The following is a 25,214-nucleotide window of genomic DNA, read 5'->3' as shown; positions in this document are numbered from 1 at the left end:
AGAGAGAGTAGTGAAGTCACTAAGCAGAAGGTTTTGCTTTCAAAACGCCAGGATAAAATTTATGAGATAGGTGGCCTCCAACATTTATACTGCAGCTTGTCTTTTTCAAGTGTTCTATAGGAGAGCAGAGAGGAAAATCTGTACATTTTCATGTGAGCAACCATTGTTTTTAAAATCACCAATATTGCTCTTTAAAATAACAAATGAAATATTAAGACATTTCATCAGAGCAAGTATTAAGTCTGAAAATAATGGTGCAGTTTTATGCTATCCTAAGAGTTAAGCTTAAAATCATGGGAAGTCAGTCAATATTCTGTTCCTGGTACTTTCATGCTCATGGAGGACACAGTGTGGCATGTTACTACCTCATCATCTCATCCCAGTCCTACTGCGTGCTGCAAAAGTGTCTTCATGATCACGGCCTTTAGTGCAGTTGCCGAGTGAGCTGGAAGGATTGTTCCTCAAAAACGTCAATACTCAGGGAATGGCCCAGCTTTATTATAAAACAGCTCTCACAGAATGTGTAACAAATGTGGATTATGGCAAAAATTATCTTTTCCCTGAGTACACCCATGATCCAACACCTACTCCAGTTACTAACAGGCTCCATGAACTTTGATCAAGCACTTAAACCCTTGTGAATTTTTCTTACGGCTGGATTATGTTGTCTTTATTTCCCATTGTGAGCATTGCTTATTTGAAAGTTAGAAAACCCTTTTGGTGGATTCCTGCTGGAAAGGTCAAGCCATATATCCCCATGTAATTTTTATTGACCAAATTTTACGTAGTGAAAATGGATGGGGAATCACCTGTCGGAGAAAGTTGCCTAATAATAATGGCTGGAAAACCTACAGCCTCATTAAGAACAGATCTCCTTCCCTAGTGCTATCCAGACAGCTGTGAAACACGACAATAGATTGCAACCTATCATCCAAGGTCTATAATTCATTATTCAAAGAAACCTGGTTTAGGCATCTAGGAAAACTGTTTTTGCTGTAGACAAAACAACAGCAGAAAAATGATATTTTGAAGAACACACTGAAGTTAGCCATGAAAATGACTGCAGAAAGAATCAAACAAGAAGAGCAGAGAGTGTCAGTTAACTAGCTGCTGGTTGTGAATTTTCAGTTTAACTTCCTAGAAGCACTCAGGTTAGGAAGGATCTCTGGAGGATTTGTAGTCCAGTGCTCAAAGCAGAGCTAATGGCAAAGTTAGATCAGGTTGTTCAGGTTCTTGCCCAGCTGAGCTGGCACAGTGCCCCACTCGGATTGAGCTGGGATGGGGCTCTGAGGAACCTTATGTAGTGGGTGCCATCCCTGCCTATGGCTGGGTGTTGGAACCAGATGATCTTTAAGTTTCTTTCCAGCCCAAACCATTCTATGATTCCATGAACTTTTGGGCCAGCAGTCCAGTTTGCTTTCCATGCACTTTGGGGTCCAGACTGCATTTTCTCAGTTTGCCTACTGGGCACTTCCTGGATAATGTATTTAAAGACCTGCTTAATTTCAGGTGAACAATATTTTTAAACTACTTCTCATTCACAGACTCAGATATTTGATTAGAGAAGGAACTCAGGTCGATTAAACCTGACTGATCTTAGTAAATCAGAGGTAGAAATTAACAATCACCTTCTTGTCTTTCATGTACCTTCCACAAATCCTATTTACTTTCAATGCACTAGTACTGGAGCCTTGTTCATTCTCTTGTTTTATTCTTCTAAACTTCTGTTCAAGTCTATAATTGACAAAATCATAATGAGAATAACATATTAAACAGAATGAACTAGTAATCACTTCTTCTCATTAATCTGGAGTTTGATTAAGTCTTGAAGAAGTACTTGATAATTTGGAATCTAGCTCTAAACATGTTTTAAGTATTTTAAAATCCTTTGTAATTTTTTTTGTCTCTTGAACATGAAGAATTCAATAGTCCTTTATTTTTCCATTTTTCCAAGACTTGCCAAGATATCATGACAATTGGGATTTTTAATCCACATTTTCAGACTGAGATATCTAAATTTTAGCGCCTTGATCTAATGTCACTATTCAGAAAGCAGTTTGATTTTCAGGTGTTTGGCAGTTCACTTCTGAAAATGTCTTTAATTTGCTTGTGTCTCTCAGACAGTTAATTCCCCCCTGACTCGGTAGGAAGCAGACTGAAACTAAGTGTGGTTTTCATACAGCTTTCTTAACAGCTAGCAGACAGGAGATACATCTTTGCTCCATGAACAACCTAGGCCAGATATTTTATGTGTAGTTTAGCAGTGAACAGTTCCATATTTCATTAGCAATCTCCAGTACAATTCTGTGCTCCTTGTGCCTTTAGCAAAATGCAAGAAATTACAAGGCTGACGTGAAGTGCAGGAGAGAGGAACATTATAAAAGGAACTACTTAGAAAGTGAGAAGTGGAAGTGCTCACTTGCTTAATATTAGTATAAAAACCTCCTGAAGATGAGAGGAATAGAACCATTCTTTTCTTTTGGGTTTGTTTTTTTTTTTAATGCATTGGGGTGTTGCACATCCTAATTGAAACTTGTGGAGCAGAAAGCTGATCTTGCAGTAATGTTTGTGGATACAATTATGGAAATCCTTTGAGTGTGATTAAATTATACAGTGCCTGGATATTGAAGTCATTTCGATACTTATGTCTGCAGTAGAGTCCGTGGCAAAGTAGGAGGTGACATCTCCCTGATCAATCAGTTTAGGAAGGACAGAACGTGCAGTAGTTTTCCAACTAGCAAGTTTTTTCCAGGGCTAAATACCACCCATAAAAGAGTCAGTTCTGCATGGTCTATTGGACAAATTTAAACACATGTGAAGTAGAGACATCCCTGAAAGATCACTAAGAAGACCTGATCAGTATAAAATGGTTCTATAACAGAAGAAAAGACATATCTTAATATTAATTGGAGTAAGGAAAGATTTTAGTTGATTTATTGCTAAATCCAGGTCTTTGGTCCCTTTTATAAATCTAGGTTATGGAACTTGGTACAGTTATTTGTTTGAGATACTGTAATTTATCCACCACCACAGAAATATAGGTTCATTTAGTTCTTGTTGTTCATCTCAAAGAGGTGGTTGATTCTTTTCATAGGTAAAGAATGTTTTAATTTATTATCTGTTGTGAATACCTGGGCAGGTGTCCAAAGCTCCAGGATTTGTTGTTAATAAACAAAACTTGAGAATAGACGAAGAAATTTTTGCCACAGAAAAAAAATGGAAACTGTGTCTAATACAAAGATATACTTTAAAAATAGTGTTTCCTGAGAAAAAATATGGTTCATCCAGAATATTAAAATTCAAATGCTTAACAGTTCTGTTTTCATGAAAAATCACATAACTCCAGAACAGTGTAGGTTTTCTACAATATTCAGGCTCCTAAAATTCACCAAAAATAGTCAGACTAAAGTCTTGCTTCCCAAAGCACAGATATTCTTTAGCTGCTTCCTCACTTATAGAGAAATTAATATTCAAGGCCATTATCAATTTTTTCATCTCCATAACTTGGGGATAGATTTTACCCAGGAAGTGTTTTAATCACCTTGATAACTTCCAGTTCATTGCAAACTCACTTGTTTCTCATTTTGGGTGAGAATCACCTGTGGTCTAAGGGCTCTGGAGGAAGGCATATGTGCTATGTGTATTAGTAAATGGTTCAAATGGTTAAGTATGTTCCTGCTAAAAAATTGCATCTCATTTCCAGTTTGAAGGTTTGGCTCTCAGCCACTGGGACTTGTTATCACAGATGAAAGAGCCCTCTGATATCAGGCACTGCTCCCTGCGTAGGTGGAATGTTCCCCATGTTGTCCATATTAATCTGATTCATTGCTGCTACTGCATTATCTTTCATCATTTTTCCTAACTGTCAATTTTCAAAATAGTGCTGGTTTTGATATGCTGCTTGTTTTTGTAGCTGAGAAGCCATGAAGTAGCTGGAGAGGACTTAAAAGAGATCTTCATCTGGATGAGTTACTACTGATAGGAAAAAAAATTCTACATCTTTGAAGGATGTCTTACACTTTGGACTACAATTTTCTGGCAACTTTCACCACAGAGGTCTCACATTTGCTTTAATAAATGACTGAAGTGCCTAGACATTTATTTTTCTATGTCTGGTTCCCAAATGGAAGCTGGATCTCCCGTGGTAGGCATATTAGATCAAGTTTTTCTGGCCTAATTTCCAGCAATATCCCCATGATTCCTACTAGCTACCTGTCCTGGTAGTGCACATCTGGCCAAGAAGAAACCCAAGGCAGGTGGATTTACATGGAATTTAGGAAATGTCCCAGTGCCTGGAAAGTATTAGCCACTGCAGAGTAATCCATGCAGTGCAGCAGATAGCCCTGGGAACTGACTGTAAAGCTGCTTAATATAGTAGAGTGTCTGAAATTCTTCCCCTCCTCTGCAGCTTAGACATATGGCTTAGAACTCATGGAAAAGAGATGGATTCCAGCATCCAGAAACCTCTACTGTGAAGAACTCTACAGAAACACTTCCCAAGAACTCAGAAGAGATTGCAAAAGAGACATTATTTTCTGTTTTCTCTCAAACCTGCCAAGGGTTTCATGCATTTGCCTAGTAAGTGAGAAAAGAGGCTGTTCTCATCAAATTCTCATGGGGCAACTCAGAAGGATCTCTGAACACAGGGATGAGGCCCTTTTTGTCAAAGGTGTACAACTGCATCAAGAAATATCACTCACAAATCTCTCGGGTTCCAATTCATCCCTCTTTCCCAAAAATCCAGGAAACTGCACAGTCACATTTACTTTCCTTTTCTGTGATTTTGGTTTTTTTAAGTGACTTACTGAGTCATGACAAGTATTTCTTTTTTTTTTTTCCAAAATGGAAGAAAAATTTGTTTATTCAGAAGCATTTACTAACAACTCAAAAATCAATATGAAACACAATATTGCTGTCATACTTGTATTCAAACAGATCCAAGACATATTACACCCTTGTTTTTGTGACAAACCTTTCTCCTTTGTGAAAAGCTTGTTTTACAAAGTAACAGAAAGAAGGGTGAAAAGAGTGACTTGTCAGAAGCTGTGCTTCCAAGCTGTTTGGAAAGGGGAGAAAGATCTGGCTGGTTGCTTACCCAGAAATTTTTCAAGATGCTTTTTGCTCAGATGAAATTGCAAATAAAAGCTCAGTCGGAATGTACTGCTGGTTTGTTGAACTTATAAAGACTATTGCAAATACAAGAGAATACTCAGAAGCCATACTGTGGTTTCATTTCCATCTTGGAAGATAAGAAAAGCTGTTGTTTACACTTGAAAGATGATATTGAAGAATTAAATAGTGCCTCATTATCTCACCTAGTTCCACTTCTACTCAGATTCTTTTCTTGCCCTTATTCCTGTCACTGACCATACTGAATACCTTTCTAACTGAAAGAGAATTAAGATGTGGAATGAGGTGCAAACAAATGCGTGCCTCATCTAGAGCTGGTGGATGACAAGACTACAGATAAGTTTAAAGTCTGGGGTTTTACCTCCGTAGAGACTTCAGAAAAATGCAGAGGGAAAAAAACTGAAACTCACAAATTTTGAATGCCCTCCAACATTTGATGATTTGATTATTTCGTTCACATCTCTGTTTACAGACTTTGAAGCTGCTTTGTGAGGTAGTCAGAAACAGAAAACTTTTACAAGGTAAATAACTGAAAGAGTTGAGAATGAAAGAAGAGACCCTCTTCGGCTAACAGGATTCTAGGGCCCATAAAAAAAAAAACATGGTCCTCTGAGTAATCTTGAAAACACATGAGAATGACCATAGAATTTAGTTCCTCTTTAGGGATCAAAGTAAGCAGCAACTTTATCAGGATAGTACAGCACTAAGAGCCTGGCCTTGGACAACATAATGTGAACTGACAGCCTTTCCGAGGAATTTTAAGGGTTTGTCTCTATCTGCAGTTGCTTCACATTTCCAAATTTGGCTCTGAACACCAATAAGAAGCATTTAGCAGAACCAAATACTGGATCCAATTTTCTGAATGAACATTCATAGGACCATCCTTCTTCCCAGACTGAGACATTTTACTAATAAAGGACACACAGAAGACTTCCTTGACGTCTTGTTTCAGAGTCTGCATCCATTACACTCTTGTAATGAAGAAGGGAAGCAAAATACAAAAAACAAAATAAAACAAAATAAAGGAAAATTATCAATTGATAAAAGAAAAAATATCAAACCTGCTTGCTAAAATAAACTGATGGAAAAGGCAAATTATTAGTGAATACTGTTTTCTAGCAAAGCTACTGGGGGAAATAGAAGGAAGATGAGCAAGTAAATATGCACAGCATTCCTGGAGGAGAAATAAATAGGGATCCTATTATACTGCTGCTTATGCACAGCTTGGAAACTTCACTATAAAAGCTGCAGGGAATAGAAATACACTGTATGCAAGCAGAACATCCTTGGACTTTTTACGACACTACATGCATGCCATACCCTGAGGTTCCTATAAAATACTTATTATTTGCCAGTTCAAGCTGTTTGGCTTAGCTGTGATTTGGGTAATATTTCCTTCCACTGGAAGAAGTGCTCTGCTATTGGTATAGGCTGGAGTGCTACAGCAGCATATCCTCATCTTTCTCAGATTGCTCATAAATTTCCAGGCCACAGTTATCAACCACAGGTATTCTAAACTGCAAGTGACTCTGCCTGTGGGTCCGTAGAGCAGGGAATATATACCAAAATTTCAAGTTCATTTATTCCTCCATTTCCATCGCTGTGTATTTCTTATCATAGATTTAAAAATATTAATTTACCTGGGCTCTGACATACATGCAGAAGTCTAAGGTGATCTCTGTTAGTTTCAGGACAAAATATAACACTGAGTAAACTCACAGGCTTTTACTATGCAAACCAAAGGTTTTTCTTGGTTTTCTTTGGAAGAATTCTCAATTACTTCAATCAAGAAAAATTTTGTAAAAGGACTGAGTAGGCGAAACAATGACAAAACTTGAGCTCTTTGACAGAGGACAAGGAAGTTTTGATTAGAGGGAAGACAATTTGAGAAGAATTTCCTTTCCTGAGGCTGCACCTACAATCAAAGGAGGCTATCAACTATTGCATAACCCTGAGTATGGAAAGAAAGGAGTTATTGGTGACTAGACTAGGATGGTAGAAGTTCCTCGGGGTATATCCATAAAAGCTTCAAGGACATAGAGTGTGGAGTGAGAAGGGCATACAGAGAAGCTCACTCCCAAGGATAAATCCCAACTGTGCAGAGGCTGGAAGGGAGCACTGGGGAGACCCACTGCAGTGTGTGTTAACTCTCTCCTGTTAAACCAGGCTCTGCTGCACTGCTTTGTCAAGTCACATACTCTATTGCAGGACTGACTTCTCTGCCACCATCACCACGGCCCAGACTTGGGAATACACAAAGCCCACTGCAAGACTCAGGGGCCATGAACAGCCTGAAGGCTCAGTCACAGAATGGTTAGGTTGGGGACTCTCACTTCAGAGTGGCCAGGCCATGAGCTTTTTACCTTTAAGGATATTTTCAGGGGATTCAGTAACTTAACTGCCCATGGGAGCAGAACTCGGGGAACTTTGCTCCAAAGGAAGTCAGTGATCAGGGTTCTTCTATCTTTTTCTTGGGATGTTAAATATTCTCTCAGAGTAAACAATCTATTTGATGATTTTCCACTGACTGATACTTAGCTCTAGGAAAGGACAAGCTCATTTTGCCAAAATTGCCTCTGGATTAGGATGTTGCATACCCCATTGCTAGGGACATGGCCTACTGCAGAAAACATTACAATTTAATTGTATTGGTGAATACAATATTATTTGTGAAATAAAATTGCCTTTTTAGGATTTTTAGCATTCTTGGATCTTTAGAGAATCATTAAACAAAGTAATTCCCTATTACCTCAGTGAAAAGGAATTAATGAAAGAGTAAAGCTATCAGAAAGGTCTGAAAGCAAATGATTATGGGTTAATAATGTTTCAGGAATTTAAATGTAAAATCCTGCTAATAATCAGAAGAAATAGCTATGCAGGATCAAACTATCATGCAGAGCCTCCCACAATAATTTATTCATTAAAGAAAAGGAAAATTATTTTCTATTATTCCAAAGACTAACCTCACAGTGAAAAATAAATTGGCATTTATAGTGCTTCATCTCTAGAATGATGAAGCGAACAGGAAAGAAACAGGAAAGATATTTGTGACTTGCAAACAAAAGATTTATTTCTATTAAAAACTAGAAAAAAAAAAAAAAGAGTAGTTCACTTTCCTGGATACCCTTTTCTAACATTTTCATAGATTATACACCTGTGTGATAGCAAAATTATAATCTGATCACTTAGGATCATCTAACATATTCTAATTGAAAACTTTGCAATTATTTCAGTGTTTTGAATAGTACATGCAAATGCTCCTTTCCTATTTGACTGAAAGATCCTAGTAAATAAGTTTGGGTTTAAACCTCTAAATTTTTGGCAGTGCCTGGAATTCTGAAAGTAATATTATAGCCATTTTTCCTCCAAAAGCTCTTGAGAATTCTTGGAAAAATCACAGTCTGATGTCTGCATACGGGAAGCCTGTGAGACTAATGTGTGATAGGCTGTCAAAAACGGAATAATACAGAACTCCCTTAAACCAGTATGAAGAAAGATACCAAGTGAATCTCTGGCTATTCTACATCATCTGATTTCAGTTGCCTATACTTAGACTTTTACTGTTCTTTGAGGTATCTCAGATTATAAAGGCTTCTACAAGAGGCGGGCAAAGGCACCATCAGACTTAAAGAACACCAGAACTCCTCCTCTTTGAAAAGTAGCTATTTGGGGCAATTAATTTTGGGTCATGAAATCCCACCTCTACATTTTTAGGTGTGAGGTAGGTGTCTGAGGTTCTGCCATACATGGAAGATCTCTAACCAGGACAGTCTATGGAGCCTGCAGAACCTTTTGGCTGACCCGTTACCAGGTCTTCTGGAGGATGTGGTTTTCCTATAATTCCTGTGTGGCATGTGCCAACTGAATGGGAGCAAAGTTCAGATGGGGTATCAAGAAATTTTTTTTCTCTATTCAGTACAACCAACAGTGAGACAAGTTACCGGCGGGTGCTGTAGTCTCCATTTGTGCCTTTACTCCATTTGTGGAGTTTTTCAAAACTCGGTAAGATAAATAACCCAGAGAAACCTGAAAGGACCCCACAGATGACTCTATGACCTCATAGAGGAACAGAAAGTTGGAACAGAGACCTCCTGAGGTCTCTTACCACCTGATTTATCTCATGATCTCCCAATCCTTGGATACTGTAGAACACCTCAAACAACACTAACACCAAATGTTGACCGTCTGGCAACGGCATTGAGCTCTTGAGCAGCTCTGGCTCCAGCTGGAGTTTATACACCCAGACCATACGCAGACATTTATACGTTGACAGCTGAATTGGGATCCTAGTCATGAGATGATGAATCCTGCTTCTCACATGATAGTTATGCATATGTAGAGAAAGGCAAGGTTCATCAGACATATATTTTTTCCATCTAATTCACAGTGTGTTTATCCATGTGTGAATGTGAGACACATCATGCAGGGATACTAGAAAATACTATGTCTGTCTTTTGAAAAAAAATGTTGTTTAGTTGGGTTCTGTGCAATTAATTTTCTGCTATTTAAGTCTAAGAGTAGACTAGAATGTAAGTGTTGTTTTATTTAAAAAACAGAGAGTGAGTAAACTGCTTTGGTTAAAACAGAATCAAGGGGTGCTTTATAGTGAGGATTTAAAGAGCTGACTTCTGAAGCTCATTGAAGAGATGTGAAAATGCTGAATACTCTATTCCCAAGTAATTTACTCTAATTATCACGGAAAAGGGGAACAATCTCTCCTTCTAAAGAGATTTCCTTCAGAAAAGCCATGACTGTTCTTCACATCAAGTTTTTAATTTGGAAAATCAGGAAGAGAGGAGATTTTAGAAGCTTTCATTTTGAATCAGTTCTCAAGTACTTACTGAAAAGAATCAGAGTGGTTTTCCAGTAGTTTATCTGACTCATAAACCCAAGAGCTCTAAACGTTGGTGTGATGTTGAACTCTCCATAGTAGTGCCCTTCCAGAACTTTACTGCAACTTATGGCAAATCTGGAAATTACATAGACTGTGCAGCCAAATCTCTTTTCCCTTGGTTGATCAACTCTGTGGCTGGGCTACTGAGTAGCAACTCATAAATAGCAGAAATTTCTGTGGGCATAATTCTGGCAACTTTGAGAAATATAAAGGAAGCATGAGGGGAGAAATACGCTCTGTCTTCACAACACTCCTGTAAGGAAGCCAAAAATGTTCCCAATTGTACAGATGAAAACCAAAGGTGCATAGGTTCTCCTGAGCTAGTCATCTAGGGCTTCACTCATATATCTAAATACAGGAATATAATGTCAGTTGATATGCCCTCACAAATTCATGCTGTCTCTAGCTGCCAGTCCAAAAGAGGCAAACTGCCCTGAAGATTCTGTGTCATATACCGGTCCTACACAGGCATCTTGGATTCTCCAGAATACCTACTATGTCACTAGACACATTTGTGCAGTTAACTGAATAATCGAATATTTAATCCCTCCTTACAGTCAAAAGAAAGTAGTAAATAACTCCAAGATGCAGTTCCTGACCGTGTTCAGACATTTAAACTGTTCTGAATCATGACAAATGTAATTCAACATGTCTTTCATAAAGATATGAAAGACTGAATAATATCCCACTTATATGCAGCTACAGTTATTTTATATTTATATTCTATCAGATGCTGAATTTAAGCCAAGTACAAAGTAAGGGTGGCCATTTTAAGGAATTCTTCCTGTAACACACGTACCACAACACTGCAGGTTTTTCCATAGGAATGTGAAGCTGCCATGTGTGATCAGATGCTGGCAGCGAGACAAAACACCAGCACAGAGAAGCCTTAAAACTTCTCCAAATGTTTTGAAATCTTTACCGAAAAGTATTTTGAGTTGTAGAGAAGTGTCACAAAAGTCATCCTGGGATACTTCTTCCTGAAAAGAGGTTGCTGTGAGTTGGGGTAGGAACACGGGTTCCTCCCGTGACTGAGTGGTAGGAAAAGGGCAAATGGCCTCAAGTTGAGGCAGGGGAGGTTTAGTTTGGATATTAGGAAAAAATTTCTTCACCACAATGATCATCAGGAACTGAAACAGGATACCCAGGGAAGTGATGAAATTGTCTTCCCTGGAGGTGTTTAAAAGATGCATAGATGTGGCACTTGGGGACATTGTTACAGTTGGACTTGATGATCTGAAAGTTTTTTCCATACTAAATGATTCTTTTTTCTCTTCCTTTTAAGGATCTCACGACACCCACACTATCAGGAAGCTTCTGTGTTTTCTGAAGGCTCCCATCTTGCCAATCACAGGGGAATGCTGAGAGTTGACATTGAATGAATCTGCTATAAAGCACAGACATTTGCCCATAATTGAGTACATCTGTGGTATCTGTAGGAATGAAATACAAATCTTTTCAATTCTCTGCCTTTATCATATATTCACATAAATAATGGAGTTTTTTCAATTTTGACCTTATCAAAGTCAAAATCTCTCTTTCCATCATTGCCAGCTCTTTCTAAATTAACACAGCTTTCCTTTGAAATGAAACACATGAAAGAGTTTTATTGATTATTTTCTCAATAGAGAAAGTTTATATGGTAGATTACCACATCAAATATTCCTAACACTAATGAAAAAAATTACAAATGGATAACATTCTCTTTATTATCTAGAGAGGGAAGTGTCATTTTAAGTAGATTAATTTTATTCTTTAAATTCTGTGAACTGCAGGACAGCTCGTTTAGAATCTGATATGGACAAAATTAAGAGAGGTTTTGAAAGAAAAAACCAGTAATTTTAATTTTAATGCTCACCAGTGAAACTAAAAATGACACATAGTCATTTAGTTTCATCAAAAACAAAGATTATTTTGATCTATGGTAGTTATACTTATAGTCTTTAAAAAAAAGGAAACAAAAGAACATTTAAAATATACTTTTGAATTAAAAATACCATTTTGAAAATATGAGAGTGAATTATTCAGTCTCCTGATTCGATTTTTCCTTATTTTCAGTACAAACAATTCAGAAATGTGAGAAATTCATAGTTTTAGTGCCATTAAATCAGCCCTTCCCAAACACTAACACACAAACCTTTTGACAGAAAGGATCACCGAGTTTAACTTTGATCACTTCTAGCTCTCAAAAAACCCCCATCAACAGACTGTGATTGCAGTTTCTCGAGCTTATCCCTGACTGATATAGTTGCTCACTTTCTAGAAGATCTTTGTTTCAGCCTTCCAGATCATATCTTTATAGGAAGGTCTATTTAACTGAAAAGGCTGAGCTCTTCTGCAACACAATTTTGTATGAATCCCTGAAATTCACCTGGCACATCTGGTTTAGAACCACAAGTGTCCACATCCCAGTTGCACATGGGTTTTAAAGTTTACTGCGTAATGTTTTTACAGCAGAGTTGTCACTTTTATGTATATAAAAGCATCTCAGGTGCATTAGCAATGTACTCCTCTGGGGCTAACTGACTTTAATAGGTTTCTCAGCTATCACATTACTACACAGATTTATGCATTGTGGATCAAAAATAACACTTAGTAGTGCATATCACTGTCCTCTTTCATGCTCTGGACAAGAGTGTGGCTGTACACTTCTCTGATCAAGACCATAGTGGTTTTGAACATATAATAATGCCAAAGACTCGTGGACATTTCCTATCGAAGTTTTGCAGGAACAGGTAGGAGCTGAAGTTTCAGGACTGGCACCACAATAACCAAGTCAAGTCTTAACAGTGCAGCTGGTTAGTTCAGCACAGATTTTCAGATATGATTCACCATAATTCACCAGAAGTCTACTCTGAGGCAGTGTCATCCCAGGGTGCATTTAAGAGCCTAGGGGAGTTTATGCCTTGGAACCAGTCTGAGAATGCTGTGGAACATAGCTCCCTATGAAGAAAATTAGAAGAATCATCAATATTGAAATTCAGCTCAATTTATAATACATATATTCAGCTTAATGTATAATATATATGTTGTCCAGGAACAGGACAACACCAAATCACCTTGGTCTTAACAACAAAGATAATCCAAATTAAAAAAAAAGGATTCTGGGCAGCATATGACAGATGCAAAGCAGAATATCTATGTCTGGTAGAAGAGACAGCTCCAGTGACTGAATACACAGCAGCCAGCCCCCTACACAGTGTTTTGAGAACTATCACCCACCAGAATATTTAGATTGAGGAATTCCTTGGTTACATCTTGACCAGCTTCAATATCCACCAAATGTTATTCCAACAAATGTACATTGAATATGACACACACACACTTTACATGAAAAAACCCCACCACAATTAGAATTCATGTTGTTAATTGCTGCTTTTGAAAAATACACAAAAATTTCCTTTTTGCCAAGCTCAGAGAAATGAGTGACCTTTGCAAGCCACTGCCCAAAGAGCCAGGGAAGGAATTGGCAGAAAAAAAAAGCTTTGTACATACTCTTAGAACTGTGCTGTTTCTAGAGCGTAATTTTTTACAGTGGTTGCTATGATTGTCATTATAGAAAAACACATATTGCCAATTATGCATACCTTTTTATTTTTCTACCATGCATAGTAAATACTATAATCAATAGTTGACTACCATAATCACAGCAATTACTATGCAGCTTTAATACTGAATCACTGCCAAGAATATTTTTCAACATCAAGACTGTCCTACTCTTCTCACTGTAAACATAGCAGTATGTTCCTCTCCAAACACTGCAGACAGGGACAACCTTTCTCCAACTCATCTCCCATGGGATTCAGAGATTTAGGTCAGATCCTAAATGCACGATGCATAAAAGTAAAAGAATGCTGGTAAATCCTAAAGCCTTTATAGGCTGGAGCTACAAAGAGGTGTCAGGACAAACCAAGAGATGAAGAAGATAAATTTTATTATTTAGTTAGTATTAAAATACATTCCACTAAAAATATATATAATCCTCTGGGAATACACACATACAGATACATATATACATATACATCTAGTCACACGTGTGCACCCATACCCACAATCGAACAAAAATGTATGTACGTATGGACACAGATAAAACTTTTTGCATTATAATAATTTTAAACTTTCCATTTAAAAATATTAAGCCTGAATGAAGAAACAGCAAAATAAATTCCTGTTTCTGAGTGTATCTCAGTAGCTGTATCTTTTCACTGTAGGGCTCCCCTCTCAAATTGTTTTGACACAGATAGGATTACTGCAAAATTGGTCATGAAATAAACTAATCTTTTATGCCTACCCCAACTGTTAGTATATTCTTATCTGCACTGGCAGTGTTAAATCTGTAGGTAAATATGAATTTGCTGGCTATAGTATAGCCTCAAAAGAACAGCATCCTGACAGGAGAACCAATATAGCCTTGATGCTAATCTTTATTTCTACAGACAGTTGCTAAGTATAAATACACTCCATCAGCTTTGCAACTCTAATCTAAAGCTGTTTATTGCCACACCAAAATAAGAAGTGGAGTAGAAAGAGTTTGAAAGCAAACCTAAACTTCAGAGGATATGTCAATGATTGATGACATTTTCTTGTCACTTGTTATTTGTATGAATAGATAGCACTACTATTTTGGAAAAGAAAATCTTTAAAAATGCATAGGGAGTATTTGAAATAGGAGCATTCAGGCATTCCAGGGTCATGCATGGTAAAAGAGTTGGGATGAAGAGGTGATATTTTGTCCAGTAACAGAATGTCAACACTCAGTAGAGCAGTAGGAAGGGTTCAGTAGAATTCTGCCTTCAAAGACTGGCGACTGCACGGGCTGGCTCAGGTAGAAGTATCCCAGGATGACTTTTGTGAGACTGGGCTACAATTTAAAACACCTTTTTTTGGAAAAGATTTCAAAACATTTGGAGAAGTCTTAATGCTGCTGTACGCTGTTGTTTTGTCCCACTGCCAGCATCTGATCACACTTGGCAGATCCGTGTTCCCATGGCAAAAGCTGTGATGTTGTAGCATGTGCACTACAGGAACGATCCCTTAGCAACAGGTATTCTATGATTCTGTGGTGAGCTGGATGACCACACCTATGTGTCCTGACTTTAAATTCAGTATCTGATCTAATATATTAAATAACTGTAGCTGAATATAAATGAAATATTAATCAATCTTTCTTGAATTTATTGAAGACATGTCAGGTTGCCTTAAGTTCTTTGGTAACATTTTGAAGCCATTTGAAAGAAGAAAAACTGTATTCCGTTTCTTCTCTCACAATGTTATGCAGACTGGACCTTATCCCATTCAGTCATGAGATCTGGATAGGCTTCAGAGCTGGGCACTAAAGAGCTGTATGCAATTTAATGAGATCAGGTGTTGGATTGTCCACCTGGGATGGGACAGTCCTGGTTACACATACAAATTGGGGTACGAGAGTCTGAAAAGCAGCTCCATGGAAAGAAGGTTGAAGATTTGCGTGGATGCCAAATTGAATATGAGTCCACATGACTAATCAAAAGGGCCAGCCCTATCCTGGGGTTCATCCAGCACAGCATCCATCACTGGCTGGTCAGCGGAGATGATTGTCTTGCTCTATTCTGCACTAATTTGACCTGGACTTGAGTGCTGTGTGGAGGTTTGGGTGCCTCAGTGTAAGAAAGACATAAAGTTGTTGGAAAGCATCTAAAGGAGGGGAATCAACATGGTGAAAGGCCTGGAGGGCAAGACTTGTAAGGAGCATCTGAGGTCCCTTGCTTTGTTCAGCTTGGAAAAGAGAAGAGGCTGCACCTTTCTCTGGGGGGACAGTGGAGGGGAGGGTGCTGATCTCCTTCCTCTGGTGACCAGCAACAGCACATGGTGAAATGGAGCCAAGATGCATCAGGGGAAGTTCAGATGGGACATGGGGAAAAGCTTCTGCATGGAGAGGTGGTCATTCCCTGAAAGAGGCTATCCAGGGAAGTGGTCACACATCAAGCCAGTCAGAGTTCAAGGAGGATCTGGACAACTCTTTTATCGTATGGTTTAGTTTTAAGTAGTTTTGCAAGGAGCAGAGAGTTGTACTCAATTATCCTTAAGGGTCCCTTCCAACTTGAGGTATTCTGTGATTCTATGATTTTAAATCAGATATTACAATTACCACATTTTTGCTGGGAGCTTTCACTGCCACTCTGCTGAGGTTCGTTCTCGCTTATACACCCAGCATGGTTGTGTGCAGCATCTGCTATGAAGGAAGACAAAGTTTCTTTCATCTTTAGGGGTAAAAGGCCTTTGGGGCACTGAGGCAGATTCCGCTTCAAAACTGATTGGGCTCTTTCAGTACTTAGTTTCCTAAATACTCACAAGATGAATGTGTGCATGCATGCTAAGTTCCCTAGAAAATGATCTTGGTCTCAGAGATCATGTTTCATATTTTCTTCCTTACTATTTATGTTCTGCTCTGAAAGTAAATGAATACTAAATTGAATCAGCAATTCAGGCTTGCTACATTTCATTGATCTATGACAGATCAGAGCTTGATGCTGAGTTAATGCGGCCCCAGGCACCAACCTTTACCACTAATATGGTTTTAAAATTCTCTACTCAAGTCTATTTATTATGAATGTAATCTGTTTTAGGAAAGCACCTAAATCTCTACTAATGATTCATTCAGATGCATGCAGTGTCCTCATTTAAAATGTCCAGGTCAACCCCGCTTTTCCTGATTATTTTAATAGTGCACATTGTTCTATATTACTTGGTTTGCTTCCACTCTCACTCTGTTTCATATATTTTTTGCCTGACTCCCACTGAAGACAGACTGGGATGATTTATTTCCTTATGCAACACTCTTTGTATTCTATAGTTATTTTTTGCCACAGCAACACTTTATTACCTTCCTCTTTCAGCAGCTCACTCTCTCAGCCACAAGTAAAATTTAGGGAAGTTTTCTGAAATTTCTTATGATCTGCCAGCCAAAATTTTATCTGGGATACTATACCCCAGATTCTTAACTCATAAAAAATTAGTTCTGGACCTCAGTGATTCTCCAGTGATTATCATCCATCAACACTAACAGGGAAGTGAGTAGATTCAGCCTCCTGATGTCAGCAGATAGGGTTCAAAAACATTTACATCTGTCATCCGGCTTGTCACCTTTGATAAGTCCTTTCTTTACTCCCTCTACTTTACTTATTTGATCCACGGCATCCCCTTCAATTTCTCCTTACCTTCCTCTCATGTGCTTATTCCTCCCAAGCACAAAGCAGGGAAATGGATGTTTCTGACTATTTACTAAATTGAAAAGTAAAACTCTGAGTTCAACTGGAATAATAATATTTTGGTCCTTCATCTAAAAGTGTTAAAAACAAAAGCCAAAAACATCCCCAATATATTTTCAGTCTTAAAACCAATTGTCAATCTATTGTACATGATACTTCTTGGGGTTGTCTTCTTCGTTTTTTTTTTTATTTTTAATTTTCCCTTAAAGAGTAGGTAATTTTTCAAACAAAATGCCAAAACTATGAAACCTGAAAGAACATTTCCTTTTGAAATTATTACATAATATATTTTGACATTTTATAATGGAATCCTTAGTTGAAAAATACTGGCCATAATTGGGCTTAAACTGCTTCTCAGTATAACTTGAATTCATGAACATATGAATTTTTCAGTGAATTTACTGTCCATAGAAAATTTGTGGCCACACCTACATACAATGAATAACGAGGTACTGTTATTCCTATTAATGTTGTATGCTTTGGCTTAAAATTTACACTGTCTTGTTAAAATAATTTCAAAATATATTCTGATTCCAATAAATACCCCTAGTGCTTCTGACGAACACTTCATTGTCTGCAATCAACTTTGGAATTTGAAGGCTTTGGATTTAATAGAGACACTCAAATTAATTCAACGTTAGATATATCTATATATCTCGTGGAAATACCTTCCATCCCTTGAAATTTCTCATCTAAAGGCTATAAAATAACAAATAAGATGATCTTGCAAGATCTCTGCCCTATTGAAATACTTCCAGGAGTATATACTTCCAGGCTGGTTGCTCTCTTGAGGGTTTGTTTCATGGCAGATTTCAGGCTCAGGTCAAATTTGCCCTTGAACATAAATGCTGTTGGCCATTTGGCTGTACACCTAGCTTTTATTTATCTGAGTTCTGGTAGGGCAGCTCATTGTTTCGGAGGAGTTAAAAAAGCACCTGAAAAGTCATGTGCATCTCGGTTGTGCATTTCTTCTGGTTGTCAAGGAAACCACCCCAGGATTCCTGGCAACAGACTTCATCTCAATCGGTAATGGAAACACCACAGGTATTAGCCAGTCAGTCACCTCCCACCGGGTGCTATTTTGGGAACAAGTCAATAGATCAGATTCTCCTCTTCCAGCAGCTCTGAAGCTGTGTGAGGGTTTGTCATGTGCCTTTGTCTCCACGGGGCTCGGCTCTCTGGCAGTTTCTCTGGGCAGAGAGGCATCCTAGAGGTGAGGCTGTTAAACACTGCTCTCAAAGTACAAAAGAAGCCTTCAAAGCACTATGGTAAACCTGTCTCTAACTTTCCTGAACTCTGGAGTGATGGCTAAAAATTATCAGGGGGAAGAGGGTGGTAGCCTTTGTTTCAGATGGACACTCTTTCTCTTCATGTACCAAAACTGTACAAAAGTATTTACATTTACATCCTTAAAAAAAAAAAAAAAAAAAAGGCATATTTGTAACGGATACCTATTTAGTCATTAAATGTCCCGAAGATGTTGACTGAGATATTCAGTTCTAGGAATGGCAGAACACTATGGTTATGGTTCTGGGGTCACCTGTGAGTGCTACAGGCAGTCACCCAGACTGAAAGTCAAAGTGCCCCTGCTACCAGCCTGCTCCCAAACTGAGTTTTTCCAGAGAGCATCCAGAAGGGTAAAGTGCTTTATTTCATGAAGGGGAAAGTAAAGCTTTGGGTGTGACTGGGGATGTTCATAGGAAATGACAGAGCAAGCTGGAATAAAGTTACTTGAATGCTAAGGGGAGAAAATAGGACAGGATAATGGGGAAGACAGATGGTAGGAGGAAAAGTAAAACTGTGATGCACAGCTGAAATGGATATGTAAAACAGGGATTCAAAACCTGTGGGGTGGGAATGAAAGAATGATAAGAAATGTCACACTGGGGAGAAATGGTTGTGGACAATTGAAAAATCAAGAACAGGGAATTTATGGTAAAAAATGGATGGGTCTGTGCCGTCACAGGACTGCACGGGGTTTCAGTTTGTGAGGGGAAAAGCTGAGGTAACTCAGAGGGGAGAGAAAAAACTTCATAGGGGAGGAATGCTGGAATTCCCTGGCGTCACCTGCAGGGAATGGAATGAACATTTTGGGGTAAAATTGAGCACTGTGGGAATAAAAGCTGGGAAAATCTGTGGAGGACATGTAGCAGACATTTTGGCGGGAAAATCTGAGGTGATCTTTGGGGGAGAAAATGGTTTTTGGGGAAAAATCTGAGGTAATTTGTGGAGGACAGGCAGAGAAAATTTTGTGATAAAACCTGAGGTAAATTTTAAGGTCCGGAAGGAACATTTTTGAGGTAAAATCTCAGGTAATCTGCAGGGAACTGAATGAATATTTTGGAGGCAAAATCTGAAGTAATCTGTACAGGACAAATAGGGAATATTTATGTGGGAAAATCTGAGAGGAATCAGTAGCGGACAAAAAGGATATTTTGGGGTAAAACTGAGCAGTGTGGGAACAAAAGCTGCAGTAGTCGGTGGAGGACGTGTGGCAGACATTTTGGTGGGAAAATCTGAGGTGATCTCTAGGGGAGAAAATTGGTTTTGGGGAAAAGTCTGAGGAAATTTGTGGAGAACAGGCAGAGAAAATTTTGTGATAAAACCTGAGGTAATTTTTAAGGGCCAGAAGGAATATTTTTCAGGTAAAATCTCAGGTTAATCTGCGGGGGAATGAATGAAGGTAAAATCTGAGGTAATCTCAATGGAAGAGAACATTTCAGAAGGAAAATCTGAGGTAATCAGAAAGAACAGTTTAGGAGCAAAATCTCAGGTAATCTGTATGGGATATTTTAGATGACAAATCTGAAGAAGTCTGTGGGGGACAGAATGGATATTTTGGGTGCAGAATCTGAGGTAACTTGTAGGGGACATTTTGGAGGGAAAACTTGAGGCAATATATAGGGGACAGAAGGAATATTTTTGGGGTAAAATCTTAGGTGACCTATAGGACACAGCTAGGGGACGTTTTGGAGGAAAAATCTGAGGTAATCTATTGGAGGGCCAGAAGTCATGTTTTTGACGGAAAATTTGAGGAAATTTAGATGAAACAACATAAAGGGTATTTTTGACAAGTGAATTTAGGATAATTAACAGAGGAAAACTGAGCATTTATGAAGGGAAAGTCTTTTGTAACACAGAAGACAGAGCATTTTTGACAGAAAATCTGGGATAACTTAGAAGGGACATAGGTGACATTTTTAGCTGAAAACCTGGGTAAATTTAGAAGAGTACTGTCGCGGGCAGAGTGGGAGCTGCAGAGAAAATCTGTTAGAAAAGCCCTTCTGTTGAGTCATGAGGTGCAAAAAAGGACCCCCTTGCTTTCTAAACTCCTCAGAGAGGAACCTGGGTGTGACTGAATCCAATCTTAGCCCCAGACTTTTTCAACAGTTTATGCATGGAAGATGTTACAGGTGTAATTGAACCTTTATACAATTTTGTCCTGCAGGAGAAAGGATTGCAAACCAAATATATTCATATAAATTTATATGACTTATTATGATACTGACTAGACAAAAATAGCTTAATCAGAATTATTTCCGACGCAATATAGGAGCTATAAAAACTAGTGTAGTACAAAGAACTGTTTTGAAGCAACATTGAAGCGATTATATTAAAGCTAGCAAAACCCAGTTATTCAATAAAAGTTAATGTCACTTAGCCATACCAAAAATGGTGGATAATCTCTTTTGCTTATCTTTGAGAAATAACTGAGGGGTGTCCACACTCAGGGAGGAATCTTGCCACATACCATTCCAAGAAGGAATATGTTGGAAGACCTACTGCAAAAAATTGGGACTGGGTGGCTGGAGGCTCACCTTGTGGGGCTGTTGGGTCATGATTCCCTTCAGGCACAGGAGCTGGAGCTTCTCAGGCTTGAGTGTGTTGCTGTCCATTGGCAGAAGCCATGGGATGACAAGAGGCAAGAGTGAGCAAGAGCAGCATGACTTCAAGTTCAAGAGTGGAAGGGCGAAGCAAGAGTGAACAAGAGTAGCAGCAGCTTCGAGCTCAGGAGTGGAACAGTGAGGTAAGAGCAGCAGCTTGGAGCTGAAGTGAGTCGAGCTGAAGCTGGAAGCTTTTGTGGAGCTGGGGGGGTCTGTGGGGAGGTGGCTTGAGGATCTCCCTGGGGGGCTGTTGGGTTACGGTTCCTTTCAGCTCCTTTCAGGAGCTTCTCAGGCCCAAGTGTATGGCTGTCCACTGGCAGAAGCCGGGGGATGACGAGGCAAGAGTGAGCAAGAGGAGCATAGGCTTTGAGCTCAAGAGTGGAATGGTGAGGCAAGAGCGAGCTTGGAGCTGAAGAGGCGGCACAAGAGGCCCTCTGGGCAAAGGGCCTTCCTGGCACGGCCAGGGCACCTTCTCAGCCATGGCTGGCTTTGCGCTGGGCAACCTCCCTGGAAGCAGGGCTGGGTCTTTGCTGTTGTTGGCTTTTTGCCATTGTGCTCCTTTGGCTGCCCAGAGAGAGAGGCAACCCTGTAAGGAGGGTGAGAGCCCCTGTCTCTGCACCTGAGGGGGAAATAGAGCTCTCCCAGCCTATTTCCCACCCTGTCAGCAGGGCAAAGCCTTTTCCCCAGTCCTGGCCTTGCCCCTGCTTTCTGAGGGCGGAGCCAAGCCACTTAGGTGCAGTGTGGGCACCATGACTCGCCTGTAGCCAGGGCCTCGGTCTCTGCCTATGCTGCATGGCTGCCAGTCCTGCTGGTGACCTGCCAGCGTGCCGGCCCTGTACTCAGGGCATGTGTAACAACTTTGTGGAACCCTTTGTCCCCAGGAGCAGCCCCTGGTCCCTGAAAGCAGGGAATGGATTAGAGGGAGGGGAATGAAATAAAAAGAGAACGAAAATATTGTCTGGAATGGGAATATTACAGTTAAGAGAAATCCAGTCTTAGTTTTGGAGAATCATCTCTCAGCTTCTTCCAATGTGGAGCTCCTGGGAAAGCCTGTGCAGGAGCTAAATTCTCCCAAGCCTGGATGACCTCAGATAGGCTACTGGAAGTCCCTAAATTTTTTTATAGCTCAAGAGGAATCAATTCATTAAAAGCCCCTCTTTTCTCTCTCAGTAGTCTAGGAGTAGTTCTATGTAGACACATCCAGAGTGGTGTCCAGTCATGCTGATGACATGTGTTCTTTGTTCTCCCTTTGTGCATTCTGCTCTCCATGCTGGAAAAGAAAAAAGTGTGGTAGTGGTGAAGTACTCACATAAAAGTTGATTTTTATTTTAATTTATTTATTTTTAAATTTATTTTTAATTTAAATTAAATTTAATTTATTTTTTAAATTTTATTTAATTTATTTTTAATTAATTTTATAATTAAAAGGAAACAGTTAATGAGGGAGCTGTGAGTAATCATGGCACTACTTGCAAATCTCTGCAAGCAGCTTCACAACCTGGTGAGTTCAACGTTTGTGGAAATCAGTTTCTGGAAGTAAGAGTGAAATAAATAATCACATTCACCTCAAAGTCATCAAAAAAATAACAGCCATAAACTGAATAAATAATACCAAATCAAATTTCATTGGTTATGGAGTAGGAGGATGTATGGAAAATTTCCTACATTGCATACCTCAGCTTCAAGAGCAAGCACTTTGATTGTCTTCCACAGTAATTCATAAAAATAGAGGAAGGAAAAATGGAAGAAAGTAATTTAGTGCACAGCATAGGAAAACATGCTTGGAAAATGATGTGTAATGATTCAGTGTTGAAACTGAAGGATGAATTTAATGTTGTTCCTGAAGGACCATTATTGAGTCTGTTGCTATTCAGTATTGTCATTAATGAGCTATTACGATCTTTGCAATTTTGCAGGTAGCATTGATTGGAGAGCACCTGAAGAACTGAAGGGCAGGAATCCAGGTGATCCTATGGAACTGGGAGTGAGAATTGACGAAACTGCTGGTACTTCATGACAGGGATACAGATAGTGTTCTTAAGCAAAACCAGTCAGCTCTCCTAATAAAGGATAGTAAAGAAATTGTTGGGTTGCAGGTTTATAGGAAAGGACTAAGACATTTTTATTGCTCACAAATGACCATGAAACACAATGACAGATTGTAGGAGAAACCCTACAAATTCCAAAACAATCAGTATAAGCAAGGAGTAAGCCTCATAACACAATCCTTCTCTCCATTCAGAATTGGGGGAGACCTCAGCTGGAAATCTGGGTCCAGTTTTCTTGGGCAGCCAGGAATACACTGAACCAACAACCAAACTGGCATGAGCGAAATGTTGCTCCAACTCAAATTTATGATACCACAAATATATTGGACAAGTTGAAAATAATGAAATAGAAGAGGAAAAAAATGACCCGTGCAACAAGTAATGCAGCAAAGGACAGAAGAACTGAAAATTGTTACTGTTGAGATTTGATAGAATAGTCACACAACAACCTAGTGGACCTTTCAACTGAAAAGTTGAAATTAGGTGAGAGTTTCTATTTGAGAAGGATAAAATTGTCATTACAAGAGAGAAAGATGCCATTTCTATTAGAACCATTATTTCTTTTTTTTGAAGTCCTTAGAAACTCAATGCTACACAATCTTGAATGTTGATAGTTCTGTTTTCTAACTCACTAACCCAAGAGGAGACATGTTTCAACGACGGGAAGCTAAATTTGTTTGCAAGACAGTGTGTGTCTAAACTGCAGGAAACCAGTTTGGGAGATATGCAGACAATGTATTGTGTATGTTTGTACTACTCGCTGAAGAAAAATTATATGGAAGCCTTTTAATTTTCTATCACAAAATGGGCAGGGCTCACACAGAGGAAAGATCTTTTGTATTGAATAGATGTGATTTGACTCCATGATTGGCCCCTGGTGGTTCCCTGTAAAGCAGTGAGCATGACATGGTTGTATATGCTACGCCAACTTTGATGTTTAACCTTGCTGCTTCAAAAGGCTGGTTAAAAAAAAAACCCTCAAAAATACTGCTTGAAGTAATAATTGATAGTGACAAGGGAGAATATACAGTTAACATAGTGAAAGAAAACAAGACAAATTTTAAAAGCTTAGTAAAAGGATGAAAGCAGTTTTCTACACTTATAGAGTCCCTTCTGGTCAAAAAGAAAAAGAACAACAATTAGGTAACTACTGCTAGCTGCATTAGAGAAAAGCACCAGAAGATCATGAATAGAGAAACCAGTGCTGTGTTAATGCAATTGGAAAGAAACTTTGTTCTTATTCACTGTCTGTTCCCCTGTAATTTTAAGAATTTCATGCGTATAATCTTTTATAAACCAAAGAAATAAATTTATGCTTTTTAAAATTTATCTCCCATCAACTGGTAATTGACTTTTGAAAACTTGAATAACCTCACAGTTTGCTTGTGTTCCCCTGCAGATCTGTGTTCAGACCCTCATTCTGTAGTCCCTTCATTATTGTTCCCTCTATCCATATCTTCCTACATGTCACCCTCCTAAGGAGAAAGTTATGGGAATTTTTTCCAACAGTGGGTTTCACACTAAGAGATCGAGATTTGTTCTTTTAAAGGCTAAAGAGAATTTCATGGTTATTAACATGCTGGTTTTTTCAATGGAGCTTCTCTGTGTGCTTATTCTAGGCAGGGCTGCAGGCATCAGCTTTTATTAAGCTTATTCAAAACTTTCCATTGTAGCACCTAGTTTGCTTATAGATTTGAGAAAGCTTTGGTTATTTCAACTCAAATTTGTCATGTGCAGTTTGAAACTGATTTTATCTTTCCAGACTTGAAACACTCCATCAAATATTGCAGAGATATAAGAAATATGGGCAAAAGGATAGCAGACAGAGAAAAGTTTCTCATCTATGACCTTCATCTGTGTAGAACAACAAGGAAAAAAAATGTGGCCTGAATTTTTTGTAGAGCCAAGGGATGGATCTTTTTAACCCCTAAAACAGAAGGGAAATGACTCACCACTCTACTCAAGGCAGGAAGCAATGGCACAGTGTTTTGAGTGTTGATGTCCTTTGAGA

At 38.8% G+C, this 25,214-nt stretch overlaps 1 long non-coding RNA gene across 2 annotated transcripts in view; it reads left to right on the top strand.

The window, feature by feature from the left end:
• The window catches only part of LOC116443183, a 54,469-nt gene extending 29,937 nt beyond the window's left edge, over positions 1-24,532 (top strand). The window contains exons 3-5 of one of the 2 annotated variants that reach the window (XR_004239773.1): positions 3,914-7,108; positions 21,174-21,298; positions 23,072-24,532. This is a non-coding gene — a long non-coding RNA (uncharacterized LOC116443183). Of the gene's footprint in view, positions 1-3,913; positions 7,109-11,309; positions 18,682-21,173; positions 21,299-23,071 lie in introns of those variants that run through there. The other variant, XR_004239772.1, reaches the window with a different exon arrangement.
• Positions 24,533-25,214: the final 682 nt, after the last annotated feature.

This window comes from Corvus moneduloides, chromosome 4 (genome assembly GCF_009650955.1).
Source record: "Corvus moneduloides isolate bCorMon1 chromosome 4, bCorMon1.pri, whole genome shotgun sequence".
NCBI lineage: Eukaryota > Metazoa > Chordata > Aves > Passeriformes > Corvidae > Corvus > Corvus moneduloides.
This window is presented reverse-complemented; position numbering and strand designations above follow the sequence as displayed.